Source organism: Lycorma delicatula, chromosome 1, assembly GCF_047948215.1.
Source record: "Lycorma delicatula isolate Av1 chromosome 1, ASM4794821v1, whole genome shotgun sequence".
NCBI classification, from domain to species: Eukaryota; Metazoa; Arthropoda; class Insecta; order Hemiptera; family Fulgoridae; genus Lycorma; species Lycorma delicatula.
This window is the reverse complement of record NC_134455.1, coordinates 42308212-42333276: the sequence shown is the minus strand read 5'-3', so window position 1 is coordinate 42333276 and position 25065 is coordinate 42308212. Positions and strand designations below refer to the sequence as shown.

The following is a 25065-nucleotide window of genomic DNA, read 5'->3' as shown; positions in this document are numbered from 1 at the left end:
AGAAAGGGAGTCCGATAAGGATGTTCCCTATCCCCGTTACTTTTTAATCTTTACATGGAAATAGCAGTTAATGATATTAAAGAACAATTTAGATCAGGAGTAACAATACAAGGTGAAAAGGTAGAGATGCTACGATTTGCCGATGATATAGTAATTCTAGCCTAGAGTAAAAAGGATTTAGAAGAAAAAATGAACGGCATTGATGAAGTCCTACGCAAGAAAATTAACAAGAACAAGACGAAAATAATAATATGTAGTAGAAATAACGAAGATGGATCACTGATGTAAAATTAGTTAAAGAAAATATAATGGTGGTAGAAGAATTTTGTTATTTGGGAAGTAGAATTACTAAAGATGGACGAAGCAGGAGCGATATAAAATGCTGAAAAGCACAGACGAATCATAAATATAATTTTTTTACATCAAAAATTAATTTAAATGTCAGGAAAACATTTTTGAAAGTATACGTTAGAAGCGAACCTTTATATGAAAGTGAAACTTGGACAATCGGAAAAGAAACCGGAAACCGGAAAAGAAAAGATTAGAAGCTTTTGAAATGTGGTACTATAGGAGAATGTTAAAAATCAGACGTGCGGATAAAGTGACAAATGAAGAAGTGTTGCGGCAATCGATGAAGAAAGAAGCATTTGGAAAAATATAGTTAAAAGAAGAGACACACTTATATGCCACATACTAAGGCATCCTGGAATTGTCGCTTTAATATTGGACGGACAGGTAAAAAGGGAAAATTGTGCATGCCGGCAACATTTGAATATGTAAAACAAATTGTTAGGGGGGTATACCGAAATGAAACGACTAACACTAGATAGGGAATCTTTGAGAGCCGCATCAAACCAGTCAAATGACCGAAGACAAAAAAAAAATTGTTATAAATACCGTACATCTCTACTAATCTTCTTTCGATTCAATCTAAATCATCGGCTAGCAGGTAACCATGTTAATCTATCACAAGCCATCTGTTCACTGCTAGTTCCAGCAGCTTTGGCGACTTAGTTTAAAAATTGTAGTCAAGGGCTTTCTCCAGTTAATCATCTAGTATTATTCAACTAGAATATTAACCGTAAAATCATTTGACTCAAACTAATCCCTTAAGTGAGAGTTTGCCTTCTACTTTTTAAGAACAATCTGCGTTCTTCTACTCTCTGAAGTAATTTGTCATTTATTAATTTTTCTGTCTGATTTATCGGCAGTAATTTGTCAAATACTTAACCGGAGTACTTGTTTGATAATTACATAGTTACCGTAAAATGTTGTAACATTACAAATCTTAACGCAGTATTTTCATACCAGATAGGTTTTGACGGCTTAGCATCTTTTGTTCAGCCCAATGTACATGTTATTCCTATAAAAACTAAAGGACGATCAAAGTATGAAAAAAATCTTTTTCTAAATGAGAGATGAGAAATGTTTAACAAATTTTTTTAAAGTAAAGATTATTGCAGTAACAACTGTCAGCTTCTTATAAGGCAAAACAAAGTTTTTAAAAATTGGCTGAAGATCAAATGAAAAAATTTCACCAAGAATGGATTCTTATGCAGAATTTAAATAGTTAACAATTTCTGCAATTTTCTTCTGAAGTATGAGGTCTGTAAATAAAGTAATGAGACTATTTTTTTTTTTTGAGCAGCCAAATTGGCAACACTGTAAAATTACTAGTAAACATATGGTTATATGAACAGCGGATTTATATTAGTTATTAATATTTTTAGTCGCCACATGAGACGTAAACATTTTGTATACATTTTTTACAAAAATGAGCGATACTAATTATGAGCAACATTGCACAATCAAGTTTTGTGTGTTAAACTCTGTAAGAATATGACCAAAACGTTTTCATAATTGAAAACGACGACGGTCTGTCACAAGTCAAAGTTTTTAGGTGGTTTAAAGCATTTTCAAACGATCAGGAATCAGTTGCGAACAATCCACGCTCTGGATGACCAAATCAAAACCGACCTAATTTGTTTCTTTGATAGTAACGGCATTGTCCATAAGGAGTATTTGCCTACAGGTTAACTTTCTTTTTCTTTATCCTGTTTAGCCTCCAGTAATTACAGACGACCAGAAATCAGTTGGGAACGACCTACACTCCGGGTGACCAAATCAAAACCAACCTAATTTGTTTCTTTGATAGTAACAGCGCTGTCCATAAGGAGTATTTGCCTACAGGATAGGCTTTCTTTTTCCTGTTTAGCCTCCAGTAATTACCATTCAGATAATACTTCAGAGGATGATATGTATGAGTGTAAATGAAGTGTAGTCTTGTATATTCTCAGTTCGACCGTTCCTGAGATGTGTGGTTAATTGAAACACAACCATGAAAGAACACCGGTATCAACGATACGTGTGAAAAAACTACCGACTTTACTAGGACTTGAAAGCTGGAACTGTCGTCTTCCAAATTGGCTGATTTGGGAAGACGTATAGACTAACCTGATGGGTTACCTACAGGACAGACTGTAAATCAATATGTTTTTCTGAGAAATTCTTTAAAAGAGTTGCCCGCCTGAGACTGCCATCAAAGATATGTGGGTGCTGCATCATGACAATGCGCCTTATTGCACTGCATTATCAATCAATTAATGAGTTTTTGGCAAAGAAAAAACCCTATAGTTCCTCAACCACCTTATTCGCCTAACTTGAGTCCTTGCGACTTTTCCCCTGTTTCCGACTTTAAAAAAAACACCTCAAAGGACACCGTTTCGAAAAAGTAGAATATATATTTTAAAAAATGTAACCGACCGGTTGAAGGATATTTCGATTTCTGAATTCGAACACTGTTATGAAGGTTGGGAAAACCGTTTGAAGCGTTGCCGTGGCTTCTGAAGGAACTATTTCAAATTGGATTGTAAATAAAAACGTTTTCTGAACCGGTCTCATTACTTTATTTCTAAACGTCGTATATACTGACATCAGTGCCGATAGTATACAGTATAGTATAATAGTAGTTATAACTTCAATACTAAACTGATAAATGACAATATTTTTATTGCCCGTAAGGTGAAATTTTTGGAATCTTGTGTTTTAGCCACACCCCCCTCCATTGCTTCGAAAATCACAAATTTTGGAGTAAAATCTCAATTTAACATAATTTAGATATACGCTTCTTTAACATGTAGCTTTATTAGAAGATATTAATTACATAATCTTATGAAAATGATGCCTTTAGCAAGGCGTCAAATAACCGATTACAAAATGAAACTTACCAAAGATTAATGGTGCTAGTAACAGAAACTGCATCTCCATCTGGTGATATAACTGAGATATGAGCAGTTCCATGATCTTCTTGGTTGTAAAATACAGCTCCATAATGACTTGGTTCGTTAAACGTACGATCATCTCTTATTTGTTTACGTATATAATCGGCATACTCTTTCGACGTTAACTCATTTACGAACTGAAATATTTAAATTCTATTATAAAACAAACAAAATAAAAAATAAATAATAATTAATTTGCAATACACTAGGCAACAATTTATTGTTAAGATGAATAATTCCCATTGATCTAATACTTTTGACAGTCGCTTTAAACACAGGTTCAGTTCCAATTAAATCTACAGTGACAAATTCCTGATACCAAAGAAGGCAGGAGCAGATAAATCAGAAGATTAAACAGAACAATTAGTTTAACTAGTCACGCATCAAAAATCTTAACTAGAATTCTGTACGGAAGAATCGAGAGGAAAGTGGAAGAAGTGTTACGAGAAGACAGATTTGGTTTCAAGAAAAGTATAGGGACAAAGGAAGCAATTTTCTTTAGCACTCAGATTAATAGTAGAAGGAAGAATAAAGAAAAACAAACCGACATACTTGGCGTTTATAGACCTAGAAAAGGCATTCGATAACGTAGACTTGAATAAAATGTTCAGCATTTTAAAAAAATTAGGGTTCAAATACAGAGATAGAAGAACAATTGCTAACATGTACAGGAACCAAACAGCAACAGTAACAATTGAAGAACATAAGAAAGGGAGTCTGACAAGGATGTTCCCTATCTCTGTTACTTTTTAATCTTTACATGGAACTAGCAGTTAATGATGTTAAAGAACAATTTAGATTCAGAGTAACAGTACAAGGTGAAAAGATAAAGATGCTACGATTTGCTGATGATATAGTAATTCTAGCCGAGAGTAAAAAGGATTTAGAATAAACAATGAACGGCATATAGATGAAGTCCTACTCAAGAACTATCGCATGAAAATAAACAAGAACTAAACAAAAGTAATGAAATGTAGTAGAAATAACAAAGATGGACCGCTGAATGTGAAAATAGGAGGAGAAAAGATTATGGAGGTAGAAGAATTTTGTTATTTGGGAAGTAGAATTACTAAAGATGGACGAAGTAGGAGCGATATAAAATGCCGAATACCACAAGCTAAAAGAGCCTTCAGTAAGAATTTGTTTACATCAAAAATTAATTTAAATGTCAGGTAAAGATTTTTGAAAGTCTCTTTCTATGGAAGTGAAACTTGGACGATCGGAGTATCTGAGAAGTAAAGATTAGAAGCTTTTGAAATGCGGTGCTATAGGAGAATGTTAAAAATCAGACGGGTGGATAAAGCGACAAATGAAGAGGTATTGCGGTAAATAGATGAAGAAACAAGCCTTTGGAAAAATATAGTTAAAAGAAGAGACGGACTTATAGGCCACATCCTGGAATAGTCGCTTTAATATTGGATGGACAGGTAGAAGGAAAAAATTGTGTAGACAGGCCACGTTTGGAATATGTAAAACAAATTGTTAGGGATGTAGGACGTAGAGGGTATACTGAAATGAAACGACTAACACTAGATAGGGAATCTTGTAGAGCTGCATCAAACCAGTCAAATGACTGAAGACAAAAAAAAAAAATATTTGAATTTTTTTCACATTTTTATGACATTCAGTAACAAAACAAGATGCCCAGAATACATATTTGGACAGTGCGGAGAGGTATTAACTTTTAATTTTACACCACAAATAAAAAAATAGATGACAGTTAAGAACATAGTATATATTCTATTAATTGATGAAACTTACTTGTATCTCTGCAAATCTTCAAGTGTAATAATACCACCCATATCTTGAATATCTTCAATAAAAGTTTTAGCTAATGTTCCGTTATAAAGTTCATCACCGCCTTTTTCAGCAATAATCTGCAAAGTATCACATAATCTTTCTGGCCTAATTAATGTGGCAGCCGGTTTTATTTCATCTGTACCTGGCTGAATAAACCATTCTCTATATAACAAAAAAATTTCACATTTCAAAAAAGAAAAATATAAAATTATCGATATTATGAGAATTATTTTTTTTCCAAGGTCCGATCGGTCACGAACTAAAAACCCATGCAAAAATCGGATGAACCTTTGCACATATGCGTTGCAGGAACTTTAAAGCAGGACGTGCAGATGTTCATGATGCAGGCGGTCAGGGAAGGATGCGAGCAGATGAGGCAGTTCAAGAAAATCGTCGGTTCACAATTTCTGTATTGAGCGATTCGTTTCCTGAAATTTTAAGGTCAGCTCTCTACACCGTTGTGAGCGAGAGACTTCAGTACCGCAAACTGTGTACGAGATGGATTCCCAAGATGCTGTCTGACCATCAAAAAACAATAGAATGGACGCCTCCCTTACGTTTCCGGAGCACTACCGCAATGAAGGAAAAGATTTTTTGAACAAAATTGTGACAGGGGACGAGACACGGGTCCATTTCGAAACTGAAGAAACAAAAGAACAATCCAAACAGCAGATGCATTCTCCCATTGAACCGAAGAAGTTCAAGCTAACCTTCTCCAACAGAAAGCGTATGGCAACTGTGTTCTGGGACCGGAATGGCGTTCTCTTGGTGGAATTCATGGAACATGGCCACGACCTCATACCGCGTGACTCTTCAACATCTACGAAGGGCAATTCAGAATAAGCAGAAAGGAATGTTGTCATCAGGAATTGTCTTTCTCCATGACAATGCTCGGCCGCACACTGCAGCTGTAACAAAGAAGCTCCGGCACAATTTTCATCGGGAAGTATTTGATCAACACTTTTATACAGCCCGGACTTAGCTCCAACCTCTTTGCTCGCATGAAACGCTGGCTAGGAGGACAACATTTTGGCGTAGAAATCGTGTTGCAGACCAACGTAGAAAATGGCTGAAAACACAGGCGGCTCTGTTCTATGACGAGGGTATTGGAAATTTGGTACCACGCTACGACAAATGTCTAAATCGGAGTGGTGACTATGTAGAGAAATAGCATAACTATGTTAAGTACTTGTTACAAACAAAAACTTTTTATATTCGCTGTGGTTTTAATTTTGTGACCGATCGGACCTTGAAAAAAAAACATAAACCTTGTACAAAATGTGTGAACTAAATTAATTAATTAATGTTTCATTTTTTCCGCAAACATGAATCACAAATAATACGACATCTGTAAATAAAGTAATCAGACCGGTTCAGAAAAACTTTTTATTTACGATCGGATTATACCTGGATTCCTTCTGGATTATACCTTCGAAACAATTCCCTTGGGAAGTCATGTAACACTTCAAATGGATTTCCAATTCATCATAGCAATGTTGGAACTCAGAAACCGAATTATCCTTTACATTTTTTAAAAATATTTTCTACTGTTCCAAAATCGTATCCTTTGAGATGTTTTTTTACATTCATTAACAGAAAAACATCAGGAATTCAAATTAAGTGAATAAGGTAGTAGAGGAACTACAGGAATGTTTTTTTTTTCTTTAACCAAAAACTCATTAATTGAAGAATGCAGTGTGACAAGGTGCAGCATCCAGTTGTCTTTGATGGCTGTTCTTACGCGATCAACTTTCTCCTGCAGTCGTTCAAGAATTTCTCGATAAACATATTGATTTAAAGTTTTTCCTATAGGCAAAAATTCCTTATGGACAACGCTATTACAATCGAAAAAACAAATTAACATGGATTTGATTTATGATTTCCTCATTTTTGCTTTTACGGGACGTAGTGAATTTGAAGTGTGCCGCTCCTTGCTCTGGCATTTTGTTTCTGGATCGTACATAAATATCCAAGATTCATCACCAGTAGACATTTTTTTAGAAAACCAGTTTCAATTCACCTTAAAAGATCGCAGCACACTTCCACCCTGTTGTCTTTTTATTCAACAGTGACGTGTTTTAGGCAAAAACATTCTTCATGTCCGATTCATTAGTCAAAATTTGATGGACTGTGGTACCATTCAAATGCAATCATTCTGACAGTTAAACATCAGTTGTACCGTATCATGTCGGAAGAAATGAATTAGAAAATGGTGTTATAGAGGAAGAAGAAGAAGTCGAAGAGGATGAAATGGGACAAACAATACTGAAATCTGAATTTAAGAACGCATTTAAAGATTTAAATGGCAGAAAGGCTCCTGGAATAGACAGAATACCTGTAGAATTACTGCGCAGTGCAGGTGAGGAAGCGATTAATAAATTATACAAACTGGTGTGTAATGTTTATGAAAAAGGGGAAGTTCCAACAGACTTCAAAAAAAGTGTTATAGTAATGATACCAAAGAAATCAGGGGCAGATAAATGTGAAGAATACAGAACAATTAGTTTAACTAGTCACGCATCAAAAATCTTAACCAGAATTCTATACAGAAGAATTGAGAGGAGAAAGGAAGAAGTGTTAGGAGAAGACCGATTTGGTTTCAGGAAAAGTATAGGGACAAGGGAAGCAATTTTAGGCCTCAGATTAATAGTAGAAGGAAAGATTAAAGAAAAACAAACCGACATACTTGGCATTTATATATCTAGAAAAGGCATTCGATAACGTAGACTAGAATAAAATGTTCAGCATTTAAAAAAAATTACGGTTCAAATACAGAGATAGAAGAACAATTGCTAATGTTTACAGGAACAGTAATAATTGAAGAACATAAGAAAGAAGCCGTAATAAGAAAGGGAGTCCGACAAGGATGTCCCCTATCTCCGTTACTTTTTAATCTTTACATGGAACTAGCGGTTAATGATGTTAAAGAACAATTTAGATTCGGAGTAACAGTACAAGGTGAAAAGATAAAGATGCTACGATTTGCTGATGATATAGTAATTCTAGCCGAAAGTAAAAAGGATTTAGAAGAAACAATGAACGGCGTAGATGAAGTCCTACAAAAGAAAATAAGCAAGAACAAAATGAAAGTAATGAAATGTATTAGAAATAAGAAAGATGGTCCACTGAAAGTGAAAATAGGAGGAGAAAAGATTATGGAGGTAGAAGAATTTTGTTATTTGGGAAGTAGAATTACTAAAGATGGACAAAGCAGGAGCGATATAAAATGCCGAATACTACAAGCTAAAAGAGCCTTCAGTAAGAATTTGTTTACATCAAAAATTAATTTAAATGTCAGGTAAAGATTTTTGAAAGTCTCTTTATATGGAAGTGAAACTTGGACGATCGGAGTATCTGAGAAGAAAAGATTAGAAGCTTTTGAAATGCGGTGCTATAGGAGAATGTTAAAAATCAGACGGGTGGATAAAGCGACAAATGAAGAGGTATTGCGGTAAATAGATGAAGAAACAAGCCTTTGGAAAAATATAGTTAAAAGAAGAGACGGACTTATAGGCCACATATTAAGGCATCCTGGAATAGTCGCTTTGATATTAGAGGGACAGGTAGAAGTAAAAAATTGTACAGGCAATCAACGTTTGGAATATGTAAAACAAATTTATTAGGGATATAGGATGTAGGGGGTATACCGAAATTAAACGACTAGCATTAGATAGAGAATCTTGGAGAGCTGCATCAAACCAGTCAAATGACGGAAGACGAAAAAAAAAACATTAATTTTCTCAAAATTAAATTCTCACCAGTCTGATAGTGACATTTACACATTTATTAGTCATTCATACTATTCATTTATAATTAACTTACTAATAAAATATGTTTTTCTTCACCGAGTTTTTCTCTTTAACGTTGGACATCATGAAAACTACGGAAGATACACTTATATGATCGTTTTAATAGAGCTGTCAGGTCCAGAACCACTACAAACCATCAAGTTTACTTCTTATACATAAAGCCTTAAAAATTTTTAGTAAGAGCTCCTTTCACCAGAAATAAAATCATGAAATGAAATGTGAAAATAAAATTCATTCGAAATTTTTTGCTTCCCGTAATCTCATAACAAAACGTTTCGAAAATATATTTGTATTGACTTTTGTTCATTATTTCAAGCTCTAGAATCAGTTTCCAAATATGTTCACTTTCCTCGGGATCAATCTGTATGTATATATAGTTCTACCAGAAAAGGACAAAGGGCACTATTTTGGGAGATGACATTAGAATAAAATGTCAGAAAAAAATTCTTATAAGTGTAAGCCCGTATATATATATATATATATATATATATATATATATATACACTTTTTTTTTCAAGTTACAGCTTTCAAATGATTTTACACTGATTTCTACATTCTTCTACGAAGTAAGGAAGAATTGTGATCGCGAAAAATTTCGGTTTTCAGATTTCACCGGAAATATCCATTTGACCATACCTAAATCCATTTGACAAGTTTCGGCGTTACGTACGTCACGCCGATACGTATATCATGTGAGATACGTATGTATCTCGGATAACTTAAAAAACTATTAGCCGTAGAATGTTGAAATTTTGGATTTAGGACTGTTGTAACATCTCGTGCGCACCTCCTTTTTGATTGCAATCGACTGAACCGAAAGTGTCCAAAAAGGCCCAAACTCCAAAACATTTGGATTTTAGACTGTTTTTAACTGCCGTAATAATCCGTAATCGAGAGATTTTCAACGATACATCATAAGCGGTACTTATTTTCATCGGTTCCACGTTACAGCTAAATAAAATTTTAATTAATGAAATATTTGGTTCATACAAGGAGAAACAATTCGAATTCAACTTCATATACATTTTTTTAACTTGTTTTTTTTTTAATTTAAATATATTTATTTATTAATAATTATTAAACTCTGATCGTAAAAAAAAAATTACAATAAATAATAATTCAATAATAATAATAAAAAAAGAAATATGAAAAAATCAAAAGTTATTAGTGAAATAACATTTTTTCTACTTTTCATTTAATTAAAAACTTTTACAGAGGTTAAAATTTTTAATAAATCAATATATTTAAATTGAAAAAAAAACTGTGCGTGAAATCGAACTCCAATCGACGTGTCCATGGTTACAGATCCGACACGTTCTCCCTTACAACACATAAACACTTGAACGACAGGAAACAAAATTATTATATAAATATGAAATGCCGATACGTACACCACAAAAATGTGTGATAAAATGTGGTTCCACCGCATTGCGATCGTGTAACCGTCTACTTTAATAAAGAACTGAAGGATCGTACCTCACTTTCAAATTAAATAAGTTTAAATGAAACGCATCAAAATATGCGTATATATAATTTAATAGGCGTACAAGGAAGTCATGCGGTGTACACATCAGATTTTTTTATCGTAGATAACATAATGTGTTCTAGAAGTATAATTCTAATATTTTTTTTTATGTTAAAGGAAAACTAAAAAATTAAAATCAAACACCTTTTTATTTTTTATTTAGCGGAAAGTAGCTCAGCCAAATTAACAATTAACATTATCCAAAACTTTGCTCGGTGAATTTTTACTAGCTTGAATATCGGTAATTTTGATTTTTTAATTAATTATTTATTAGAATCGTAAAATTTTTTGCCACGTACTGCTTCATATTGAAATCAAATTTTTCAAAATAATATATTTTTTTATCGACTTTACATCGGTTTTTTATCCATAGCGTTTTATATCTATCCGTTTCTGAATTATCTATATAATTTACCGATCAGAATAAAATATTTATTTATTTAACGTCGTTATCGATTTTTTTTTAATAATTTATATCGTCAGAAGTTAGAAACTATTTTTATTGTTAAAACAAATAAATAATAATGAATTTTTATAATTTAACAGGTAATGCTGTTTGTTAGACAACTCCGTAACAATAAAATAAAAATAGATTCCTACGGATTCTATACCGTGAATCTTAACCTATTTCTAAGGATAAGTAATTAAATTAGCGTTCAATTTATTATAACGATTATTATTATTTTTAGGTCGAGCTGAAACTTATGTAATTATTGTTTTACCTATAATAGCAGCACAACATGTATTCTGGTACGCTTAAACGCAGCGATTTAAATCGCCAACAATAACACAAAATCTCGTAGAAGATTATTTTCTAAATCCCTTTTTTTCGAGGAAAACACAAAATATAACGCAAAACTTTTTTGCCTTTCAGTAACAAAATATTTCTCCAGTAATTCATAACTTCAAACGATCTGTTCACTGGAATTATCGTTTCATCGTTAACTGTAATTGTTGTTTGTTAAACTCAATTTAAAGTGTCATAACTTTCCCGGTTTCACAGTTGACAAACCTTTATTTAAAATACTCCAATTTGTATTTAAATATTCACGACTTATTACTTATATTTCGATCATATAAAAGCGTTTAATGAAATAAAAATTAAGTAATTGGTTTCTGCAGATCCTGACGATATGTTACTTATGCAAAAATTAATAGACCGGCGTGTATTACCTTTATAAAGAAAAAATTTAACTTTGACTAAAATATATGGTTAATGATAGAAGAAAACTAATAAATGTAAAATCGGGTACCGTCTTACCCACTTGTCTGTAGGGGTGCACACTGGAAATATTGGTGCCTGAAAATTTTGTGTCTGTTTTCAAACAGAATTTAGCGTTACGCTTCAAAACTTTCAGTCGTATTACAGTTACTTATTAATCTGTTTGAAAAAATAAGATGTCGTTTTTTACAAAAGAAACTTCTCTTTTTTTCCTGTTTATTCTCCGGTAATTACCGTTCAGATAATACTTCAGAAGATGAATGAGGATGATATGTATGAGTGTGGTGTTGTACGGTCTCAGATCGACCTTTTCTGAGATGTGTGGTTAATTGAAACCCGACCGCCAAAGAACACCGGTATTCACGATGTAATAGTCAAATCCGTGTAAAAATAGCTGACTTTACTAGGACTTTAACGCTGGAACTCTCGACTACCAAATCGGCTGATTTGGGAAGACCGTTCACCAGTAGACCGACCCGGTGGGTTAATACAAAAAAAGCTTAAGGTACTTTTTAAAATTCAAGAAAATTTAAGCGTATATGTAAAAATATAACATAAGAATGTTACTCTTTAATAAGTCACCTGCAAGATTATTTTAGAATATAGAATTAATGTTTAGTTATTAAAAAAATTTACTATTTTACAACGTACTGACAGCCAAAAAAAATCTTTAAAGTGAATTTTCATATCGTAGAAAATAAATATACACTAATATTAATATTAACATTAATAAATAAAGGAAACAAATTAGGAAAACCCTCTAAAAAGTAAAAAATAAGAATTAAGTAAGATTGCGAATTTTAAACAAAAACAAAAAAAATATATTAACAAATATAAAAATGCACTAATAAGTAAAAAAATAAATTATATAAATATCTAATAAATAACCGATAAATAAATGTAATAATTATTAAATTTTAAAATTAAAAGTAATGAAAATATTTAGTTAAATAACAGCGCGGCACAGTTTTTATATCTATTTAAAACAACACAACATTTATTTTTACAACAAATAATCTTCATTTTCATTTTCAATAACGACGCGAGGAGGCGGAAAGGTCTGCTGGAACCTCTCCGGTTGAGACCGACTAGCTACAAGTAACAATCTTGGAAAATGCACCCGCTCGCTTTCTTTGTACGTGTTATCACATAGTTGGAGTTCATCTTCGAATTCTGCTTGTAATCTAAGCCAAACTGAACACACTCTTTCCGCTAAAAGTTTCATTTTAATTAATTATGAATTTTTATTTAACGAATTCATAATTACGATTACGATTATAATAATGATAATAATTAATAATTTTTCAGATTACCGTCAACTTTGCGCAAGATTTCTAAATTTAATTTTTATTTTTAATCTTATTAAACCTTAAAGGTCATCTCTGTGCAAATTTGAACCGTCAAAGAATTAAAAACTTGAGTTATTTTATTACAGATAAATAAAGTATATACATATACTAAACAACCTCGTTAAACAAAAAAAAAATTTTTAAATACAGCAAATGTCTATAAATACTTATTCGAAAACATCGTTATAAAAACTGCGCCACGCTTTTATTTAACTAAATATTTTATTACTTTAAATTTAAAAGTTAATTTAATTATTAAAATTTAATAATTATTACATTTATTTGTCGGTTATTTATTATATATTTATATAATTTATTTTTTTACTGTTCAGTGCGTTTTTATATTTGTTAATATATTATATTTTTTTGTTTAAAATTCTCAATTTGATTTAATTCTAATTTTTTACTTTTTAGGGAGATTATCTAATTTGTTTCCTTTTTTTATTAATGTTAATATTAATATTAGTTAAATAAAAGATTTTTACAAAAATAATTTTTTACATGTAATCAAATATATTTTTGTATTTTTTTAAGGCTAAAAAAAACATATTTATTTTTACATACGTGTACCAAATTTGAATCATTTTCATACGATAGTTGATGAGAAATGAAAATTTTCAATTTAGCATAGGCGAAGCGCTTGGTTGGCGCTTGGCGTGGTGGTGGATCATATCAAATTTCGACAACGTAGTGCTGTATTGTCAGTGAACCAAATTTCATTGATTTTCATCCGATAAATCAAATATATAGGCAGTTGCAAAATTTGATTATTCCTAAAGCGAGTTAAATAAAAGCTTTTAAAAAGACAATAAATATTTACTTTTACTTATGATTAGTCAACAGATAATAAATTCTAATAAAAAGTGTTAAATTAAAATTTAATTTTTTGTATTGGAATCTAAAGGAAACGACATTAATAAAAGGCTTTATAAACGGAAGTTCATAAATTTTTTATGAAGACCTATATTTTTTATCGGGTTTGATTTAAATGAACTTTAGATATATAAAAAGTAATAATAAATTATATTTTGTTCTACTAAAAAATTTAAACTTAAAAAAAAATGCTAAATTCACTTCATTATAACATTACACAAAAAATATTTTAGATAACATAATTAAAAATAAATTCAGTTAAACCAGTTTAACAATATTTATAAGCACAGCATGGGAATATTAATAATATTTTTTTTTTTTAAACAGTTACCTACCGAAGCTAATAATGTCGACTGGGACAAAAGTCCCAGTTCAAGCCCAGATCAAGCCAAAAATGGCTTGATGAACTATAGCTAAAAAGGGGTTTTTAATTTATGATTAACATTTTAAATACATTACTGAACACGTATCAACATAACTCAGTCCTCTGAGTACTGCGCAGCTGAAAGCAATGGAAAACTACAGCCGCTTTTTTCCAACAAAATGTAACTTTCTGCATTTTCATATGCAATGATGGAGGCGCCTTCCTTAATAAAATATTCCGGAGGTAAACTAGTCCCCCGTTCGGATCTCCGGGTGGGGACTACTAAGGAAGGGGTCACCAGAAAATTAAAAAATAACATTCTACGAGTCGGAGCGTGGAATGTTAGAAGCTTGAAAAAGGTTGGTAGGCTAGAAAATTTAAAAAGGGAAATGGGTAGGACAAATGTGGATATAGTAGGAATTAGTGAGGTTCGGTGGGAAGAGGAAGGCGACTTTTGGTCAGGTGATTTTAGAGTAATTAACTCAGCGTCAAATAATGGGCAGGCAGGAGTAGGTTTCGTGATGAACAAGAAGATAGGGAGGAGAGTGGAGTATTTCAAAATGCACAGCGATAGAATCATTGTAATAAGGATAAAATCAAAACCTAAACCGACAACGATTGTTAACGTTTATATGCCTACAAGCGCCCATGATGATGATGAGGTAGAGTGTGTATACGAAGAGATTGATGAAGCAATTAAACACGTAAAAGGAGATGAAAATTTAATAATAGTTGGAGATTGGAATGCAAGCATTGGAAAAGGCAAGGAAGGAAATATAGTGGGTGAATACGGGCTGGGCAGAAGGAATGAAAGAGGGGACCGACTTATAGAGTTTTGCACGAAGTATAATTTAGTAATTGCCAACACCCAATTTAAAAATCATAATAGAAGAATATACACTTGGAAAAAGCCAGGCGATACTGCAAGGTATCAGATAGATTATATCATGGTTAAGCAAAGATTTAGAAATCAACTCGTTGACTGCAAAACTTACCCTGGAGCAGACATTGATAGCGACCATAATTTGGTGATAATGAAATGTAGATTGGGGTTTAAAAACCTGAAGAAAAGGTGTCAGATGAATCGGTGGAATTTAGAGAAGCTTGAGGAAGAGGAGGTAAAGAAGATTTTTGAGGAGGACATCGCAAGAGGTCTGAGTAAAAAAGATAAGGTAGAAAATGTAGAAGAAGAATGGGAGAATGTTAAAAAGGAAATTCTTAAATCAGCAGAAGCACACTTAGGCGGAATAAAGAGAACCGGTAGAAAACCTTGGGTTTCAGACGATATATTGCAGCTGATGGATGAACGTAGAAAATATAAGAATGCTAGTGATGAAGAAAGTAAAAGGAACTATCGGAAATTAAGAAATGCTATAAACAGGAAGTGCAAACTGGTGAAAGAAGAGTGGATTAAAGAAAAGTGTTCAGAAGTGGAAAGAGAAATGAACATTGGTAAAATAGACGGAGCATACAGGAAAGTTAAGGAAAATTTTGGGGTACATAAATTAAAATGTAATAATGTGTTAAACAAAGATGGTACACCAATATATAATACGAAAGGTAAAGTCAATAGATGGGTGGAATATATTGAAGAGTTATACAGAGGAAATGAATTAGAAAATGGTGTTATAGAGGAAGAAGAGGAAGTTGAGGAGGATGAAATGGGAGAAACAATACTGAGATCTGAATTTAAGAGAGCATTAAAAGATTTAAATGGCAGAAAGGCTCCTGGAATAGACGGAATACCTGTAGAATTACTGTGCAGTGCAGGTGAGGAAGCGATTGATAGATTACACAAACTGGTGTGTAATATTTATGAAAATGGGGAATTTCCGTCAGACTTCAAAAAAAGTGTTATAGTCATGATACCAAAGAAAGCAGGGGCAGATAAATGTGAAGAATACAGAACAATTAGTTTAACTAGTCATGCATCAAAAATCTTAACTAGAATTTTATACAGAAGAATTGAGAGGAGAGTGGAAGAAGTGTTAGGAGAAGACCGATTTGGTTTCAGGAAAAGTATAGGGACAAGGGAAGCAATTTTAAGCCTCAGATTAATAGTAGAAGGAAGATTAAAGAAAAACAAACCAACATACTTGGCGTTTATAGACCTAGAAAAGGCTTTCGATAACGTAGACTGGAATAAAATGTTCAGCATTTTAAAAAAATTAGGGTTCAAATACAGAGATAGAAGAACAATTGCTAACATGTACAGGAACCAAACAGCAACAATAACAATTGAAGAACATAAGAAAGAAGCCCTAATAAGAAAGGGAGTCCGACAAGGATGTTCCCTATCTCCGTTACTTTTTAATCTTTACATTGAACTAGCAGTTAATGATGTTAAAGAACAATTTAGATTCGGAGTAACAGTACAAGATGAAAAGATAAAGATGCTACGATTTGCTGATGATATAGTAATTCTAGCCGAGAGTAAAAAGGATTTAGAAGAAACAATGAACGGCATAGATGAAGTCCTACGCAAGAACTATCGCGTGAAAATAAACAAGAACAAAACAAAAGTAATGAAATGTAGTAGAAATAACAAAGATGGACCGCTGAATGTGAAAATAGGAGGAGAAAAGATTATGGAGGTAGAAGAATTTTGTTATTTGGGAAGTAAAATTACTAAAGATGGACGAAGCAGGAGCGATATAAAATGCCGAATAGCACAAGCTAAACGAGCCTTCAGTAAGAAATATAATTTGTTTACATCAAAAATTAATTTAAATGTCAGGAAAAGATTTTTGAAAGTGTATGTTTGGAGTGTCGCTTTATATGGAAGTGAAACTTGGACGATCGGAGTATCTGAGAAGAAAAGGTTAGAAGCTTTTGAAATGTGGTGCTATAGGAGAATGTTAACAATCAGATGCGTGGATAAAGTGACAAATGAAGAGGTATTGCGGCAAATAGATGAAGAAAGAAGCATTTGGAAAAATATAGTTAAAAGAAGAGACAGACTTATAGGCCACATACTAAGGCATCCTGGAATAGTCGCTTTAATATTGGAAGGACAGGTAGAAGGGAAAAATTGTGTAGGCAGGCCACGTTTGGAGTATGTAAAACAAATTGTTGGGGATGTAGGATGTAGAGGGTATACTGAAATGAAACGACTAGCACTAGATAGGGAATCTTGGAGAGCTGCATCAAACCAGTCAAATGACTGAAGACAAAAAAAAAAAAAAAAAAAATACTGAACACATTTTTTTAAATCCTCCAATGTTTAATTTTTTTTTTCAAATATAATGGCTTTTTATTATCTATGCGTTTCATTAAGTACAAACTATTTTTTTAAAGCGGTTAATTCAAATGATCTCAGTGATTTCTGTAATATTAGAGAAAATTTGTTGGTGATTCCCAATAAATTTAAAATTGTTCCAGGAAACTCAAATGTAAGAAACGAAAAACACCGTTAAATACAACGCAGAATTTAAAGGTAGATTTTTAAGTTTTTAATTACGCATGAAACGGTTACTACACGTCATGCGGTTTATTACTAAAAGTCAGGCCGATATAACTTATACAATCAACCGATCTATTATCACTTATGTAGAAAGTTGTATCTTAATGAATTTGAAAAAAAATTATCTTCTTACTCCGCAAAAGTTACAGATAAAATTCAAACAAGCAACTAAATATTATAAATCATTATCGATAAATATGATAAAAAATGAGATAATGCTAAACAAGGAATTAAGGTAATTAGGGAATACGTAATTATTGTCACTTTCATTCCGATCTAAAGTTTTCACATGTAAATAATAATTACATTTTTCTCTTAGAGCCTCCGATGAAACTTATTGTTGTCATTTCAAACTTATTAATATTATGTTATCGTTAATATTATTACGTTATTTATTAATAATATTGATCACCACTGAAATCTATCGATACGAATAATAATGCTGTATTGCGATGAAATTTTATTCTCGCTTAATTTTACCTTTTCAATATCGTATAAGAATTTAGTCGTTTATTTTTATTTGTCAATTTACGTACAAACTTCTATATTCATTGTTATTTTAACCGTCGTTTATTATATATGTGAAATAAATTATTATACTATACTAAAATTGGTTCTTGTAATTCGTTTACGATTTAGAAAATAAAGAAAAACATTTACGATTTCTACAGTAGAATGATAAACCGATTCAGATAGAGATGACGATTTTGTCTATCTCCAATCTCCAATGTCAATCGTCAATGTCGAAATTCTTAAGCGTTGATGTTCGCACAACAGCACAGATCCGAGGATAAGAACATAAATTAGACTGTGGAAAATCAAACGGTTGAACGACAATAGACTTTAGTTAGACGCTAAAATTTTCTATATTTAAAACAGTTCAAAGAAATATTCATCCTTGAAACGGCACACCAAAGATCTGAAAATATTTTGCGACGAGGTAATAGCTATACATTTATTTACGTGAAGTTTGTGCGGATAACATATTTAACAGTCTAATAACGATAAGCGGAACAATAAACCGTTAAAAGTTTATAACAATTTATATTTGGCGGCATATGTTGATAAATAAACGATTGCTTTTTATACTCCATATGAGACGGTTTGACCGATACGTTATTAAATGTAATACGACCTCCCGTTTGACCAGGCAGTAAAACCGTGTCCAAATTATGGAGAGTATTTCGTGACACTCTAACTTAACCGGTATGCGGTTTCAGTAGTATAGTTCAGTCGTACGCTTAATTTCGTCGACACTGTGATTAGGAATCCACAAGTAAGTTATGAATCTTTGTTAGTTTTCGCAAAATTACGAAACAGATGTGAGTTTGGCGCATCCCCGCGTTAGTGTAATTATATTTATGTGAATTTAAACGGTGGTGATTCAGCAGGAATATAGGTATATTTAAACAGATAATGGCGGACATCGTTGTCTTCCGGTCGATACTAGAAATTATTTTGCACATCAATATTATCATAAATTGTTTTTCCAATTCGTAATTGAAAAGTTTAGTTTTCTGATTATTATAACATTAACATCAATATATTTCATTTTCTGGCTCTAGAAGAAAAATCTCAATATGTTAATAGGAAAGTAATAAGATGCAATAAATAAGATAACACGTTTTGTAAATTCAATGAAAAAAAAAATTCGCATGAACTCAGAGTACGTATTATCTCCGCATAACAATATATTATCAGAATTGGCAACTTCTATCATCAGAAAGTATCGTACTGGAATTAACGTACTTTCATATTTCAGTATATTTGATTTCAAGCTCAGAAATAGAAATGCTGGAGGTTTTCTCTTCTTTTTTCTCTATGGATTAATTTATCCATATACAATTTTCTTCTTATCTTCTGCCTTTAATAACAATAGAATTTTTTCCGTTTTTTGTTACAGTTGGTTACATAGTTTGGTTAAAATTTCGTTGCCGGTTTTTTTGCCAATGTCAACATTTCACAACCCCTTGATTCCAGAAACATTAAAAAAATCTGTTTCGGCACGCCGGAAGGCGGAGGTAGATTTCACCGGTGTTAAGTAGGGGATAAAAAGGATTTCCACTTTAAAGTTTAAAAAAAATTTCAAATTTACTCAATACGACAACGGTTGCATGTGAAAAAAATGTTACACGTGTTTAGCATACGACAAGCCTCATCTTCTTACAATTCCAGCAACATTTTGGTCATCCCTTGTCGTAAGGGTTGATCATATCAAAAATTGTTGCAGACAGAAGTTTTAGGTAATTTTTAGAAGACTAACGACCATTTTAAACCGATTCGATACTTCTCTATTAAGAGAGGTATGATGTTTTTTGTCTTCAAAACCCTATTTTTTCATCCCTGGGGCCAACGGTTGGTGATATCAAAAACCTTTACTTACATATGTTTTGGGCCCTTATCGAATGAAGAGGAGGAACTTTAGTAAACAAATTCGATATTTGTATATATATATAAAACTTTTGAGCTGACGGTGGTTTTGGGGTCTGGGGGTGTGAAACGCGAAGATATGTCCAAATTTTACGGAAGTTAAATCATGGTTCCGATTACATTAGGTAGCTTTCTTATGAAATCTAACTAAACCCCTTAAAAATTTCTGAAAGATGTGTGTACAAAGTCTGAAACCGATTTGTATAATCATTTACTTACTTCATTATCTAGTCGATTTTCAAAATTCGTTTTTATTTGTGTTTCATAATTCGTTTGATCGATTTTAAGAGCAAATAATTAGCGTATTTAAAAAAAAAATCTGGGGAAGTTTTCACACTCTTTTAACGTTTATTCTTAAACGGATAATATATTCTATATAACACACACATATACACAGTTATATAATTGTATTCTATTTTGTAAATTGCTATAATTTATTTATACCATATATTGAATTAAGATTTATTTTACAAAAATATATTACATTATTGTTGTTCGCATTAATATTAATTTTGATTTCAGGGTGTTGGTTTAATGGCTACGTTTCTGGTAATATTCATCCAAATCAATAAACCAGAATTTTGGCCTCAAAGTTAAAATACTTAATAATGAATTAATGAGTGTAGTGTCTGCATTATATTTTTCTACAATGAATTTATTAAAAAAGCTTACCTAGAAAACTTCATTCGAAATCTCATAAAGTAATAAATTTGATTATAATTTATCATTGAGAATTAAGTACTTTTCGTCTTTGTAAACAAAATTTTGAAACAAAGTAAACTAAATAAAATGTATTTATTAGTAATAATTAAAACAATCATAATGGTAGTTTATTCTGATATATTATCTGTACGGATTAAAAAATAAAAAATAATTTTAATCGACCGTTTTGACTTTTCCCTTTGAAATTTTAATCCAAAATTTAATTAGCAGAAAATGTTATTGTTATCCTGTTTACAATAATTAAAGGAAAATTTCTACGGACTTATTTTAAGATGTAAAATCCCTTCATACGATCGGTTTGATAACTAAATAACAGTGACAGGGTCAGTAACATTTCAAAATTACAAATCCAAGCTTATTAATGCACAAAGAATTTTAAATAGTAAATTGAAACGGTCGATTATAAACGTAATTTATTTTCATATAAGGGTCACGAAATTTCTTTGTATTTTAAAACAAAAGTAAAACATTTTTTTTTTTAATTTCGTAACCGAGTATATTATTAAGTCAAGTATGCGACGATTTGATCGACCACCTTTTGCTATTTTTGAGGAAAAACATAATCCCGTCATTGTGGAATTTAAACTTTCGGAAGGTTTTTAGACAAAACCTTTGATAAGTGGTTGTCACAAATCTTTTTTGAAGCTAACTTATACCGTTAAGGTAATTTGTAGAGACTGAAACCAACGGTAGTCTGACGGTGCAAGATCAGGACTAAGTAGTGGACGCATCAAAACTTCCCAGCCAAGTTCTCACAGTTTTCAAGAATATGTGGGATCTAGCGAACACATTTTCTATCGATCAATTCTCGTCGCAATATTGACTGGTATAACCTTTCCAGTTGTTAACAGTAAAAGTTAAAGACAATTAATTGTCATACCAGATGGCAGCAGCTCATAGTGAAATATTTCTTTCAGATCAAAGTAGACTCGCGTGCACACAAACGGCATCTCTTTTCTTGTCGACCTTCGCTTTGCCATCGTTTACTAGCTTCAACTTGCTTTGACCACGATCATTTTCATAAATTATTGTAGTAAATTGTCCAATTTTTGTTGCCCGTAACGAGCTGTTTCAAAAACGGTTCGAGTTCGTTCCTTTTTAGCAACGTTTTGTAGATGGAACGTAGATCAGTTAAATTCTACTTTCTCGGCACCACAGCTCTAGAGCTATGCTGCAAGAAAGAGAGTAAGGTAATCGGTCAAAAAATGGTGTATGAACTTTTTTTATTTCTTGACATTTCATGACCCAGGGACCCAAACAAAAAGCGGGAGGTAAGGTTTGTATGTACGTACTTAGTATATAAGTGTGCTGGAGTTTGAAGCTTAATAACTTTTGATCGGATAAACCGATTCTGATGAAATTTGTCACACAGAATCAGTATACGGGAAAATTTGTCGGTAAAAGTTTAGGGGCAACGTATCCAGGGATGGGATAAATAGCTTCTTTGGGATCAATTTCTCAAAATTTTGTAAATATAACTTCTCTTCATAATTATTAAGCTATTAAATGCGTACATGCTTATCTTACCGTTTAAAAGAAACAACTACCTCCAAATTCTCCCCTTCACCAAAAATCAACTCGCTATCTTTTTATTTATTACATAATCGAATTTTTTCTGTTTTCCTAAGTATAGTAGTAGTACAAGTGGCCAAAAACAAAATACTTTGGGGGCAATGCTTTGGTGAGGGAACTGTTCAAAGTTTAATAATAACGATTTTTGAATTTAAAAAAAAATTTGTTTTTTTTATCTAAACTTGTAATAATAATATTACAATAAAATTTTATTATAATTTATCCCCACCCCCAAAAATGGAATCTTAGGTAGTGTTTTATTGGTCAAGCATAATTCATAGGATTTTTTTTAATTTCTATCATTCATCATAGTAAATGTAGACTAATCAAAAACTTTTCTTGGAGGTAATTTTGGGAGTAAGAAAGCAGAAAAAAGTTATAAATATCGATTATTAAAATTGTTTAACGTTTTTCAAGTATCATTATTTTTCCAATACCAGGAAAGTGCAACAACTTTTTTGTCAGCTTTTTCATTGTTAAAAGACGTGTTACATCGAGTTTTTTGTATTTAGCTTCCTTTATGAGAATTAAAATAGTTTTGTACTCTATTTTTACTTCGTTAATAATATCAAGACTGTTAATGTGCAGGTTTTGCTTACTTTTTATCCATAATTTCATCGAAGTTTTTCAATCGTTGACTGACCAGAGCGATGTGCATAACTGACATCAAAATTTCCAAATTGAAAACGTTAAAAACGCTTGAACCAGTTTTGTATTACACGTACGGATACTGCATAATATCCATAAATATCAGAAGTTTTTTAGTAGGTCTGAATTACATTCTGCCCTTACTTTTTAGTTAAATCTCCATATATGACAAATTTCTTGTATATTTTCACTAATTTTCAGGACGTAATAGCTTTAAATCGACGATCTAATATAAGTGAAATACCTAATATGAGTGAAAGTAGTAGTAACCTTTCTAAAAATATTTAGTGATATCTCACCGTTATAAAGCGCGCAAGTATTGACAGATTTTATTAATAATGCCAGAATTATGAAGTTCAAAACCATCTCCGAGGGAAATACGAAGAAACTTTTCCCCCGACCAGTTTGATTACGATCGGTAACATTATTAGATGAAAAACCTTCCCGGGATAATCAAATTGCTTTCGTTAATAACAAAATCAAATCGTAATGTTTTTTTTGAGTGTCTTCGAATACTGGCGTTTGGCAAACCGAGTGAAACTGATTAGTGTCGGGTAGAATATTTGAGATTTCGTAGTATTGCCTCTCTTGTAAGGTCTGCGGTTTTAGGTGAATACGTACATTCCCAACAAGAAGTTTCTTGTTTAGTAATGAGCTAGATTCTTCAAAACCTAGAATTAATGGTGTACTCTGACATCACTGTACAACAATTTCATCTGTGGAGCAATATTTTTTAGTTGTGTAAACTATATGCATTAAGTAATGCCGATATTAATAATAATTACTAATAATAATCACTTCCTTTATTTACTATCTAAATTTACACTTCATTAACTAAACATCACAATGATTTATAATAATTTATGTTTTCAACTGAGTTCTCATTTATTCACATTTTAGATATATATTAAATATGTCTAGCAAGAACGATAAAGATTTAGTGATGTTGTTGCTAATACATCTTAAAGGAGATTAAATTTATACAATTAATTCTAACAATAATTACGATCAGCTGGTTCATTCTCATATAAAAAGAAATAAAATGATAGGAGATGTTTACATTAAGCAAGAGGACAAAGAAAACAATTCTATGTTTTTGAATTTAAAAATATGATGTATAAAAAATTTCAGTGTACAGATAAACACTTCAGTATACATTGTTAATATTTAAAAATTAGTGTTTAAATACAATAATAAATATTTTAATTTTTAGAGGACGTTGCAGTAAATGATTAGGCACAGAATGAAAAAGTAATCTGTCGCACCAAGTCTGTCAGAAGGGCGGATTTCCAGTTTTAGTTAACCTTGCAAACGTACCCAAAAACCCAGTGTGCTTGCTTCTAACTCCGATTCCTGTGAACTGATTCACTTGGAGATCAGTAGGATTCATTTTTTACTTGGTTTACATCATCCTATCAAGATTAATCAAAATCGATTAAAATTGCGCCCAGGAAAACGAAAAGGAGCCGAAAATGTACCCAAAAACCCCTTTTTTGGCTCTATCTCCTGTTTCTGTGAACAGATTCGCGTGAAATTCTATTGGACTCTATTGTATCTAATAGGCTTATATCCGCTCATCAAGTTTCATTAAAATCAGTTAAGATTTGGGTACGAAATAATTTTATACATGCAAACGTAGATATGTGTATATATATGACCAGCCGCAATTGGGATTTTTAAATTCTTTGGAAATCCGCTAAAAAAGCCGTTTTTTACACTATTACTTATTTATTAAATAAATTTTTAATATATTAAAACAGTTATGGAAACTAAATAGTGCTAAAACTATAACTTAAAGGCAATTAACTTTACCTAAAGGTAAAGATAACAGCTCATGTAATGTAATTACGTTAAAATTTTCCTCCAGTCCTGTTATGAGGCAATTAATGTATAAACTATTAATCATATTGTTTGTCATAATATTTACCTTATATAAGGCCTTTAGCCTTTATTTTCTTTAATAATATACAAGATAATCAACATCAAATTTTGCCGACTGCGAAATT

At 31.8% G+C, this 25065-nt stretch overlaps 1 pseudogene; it reads right to left on the bottom strand.

Moving 5' to 3' along the window:
- LOC142317487 (glutathione hydrolase light chain 1-like) overlaps positions 1-25065 on the bottom strand; it is a 42864-nt pseudogene that overhangs the window by 10224 nt on the left and 7575 nt on the right.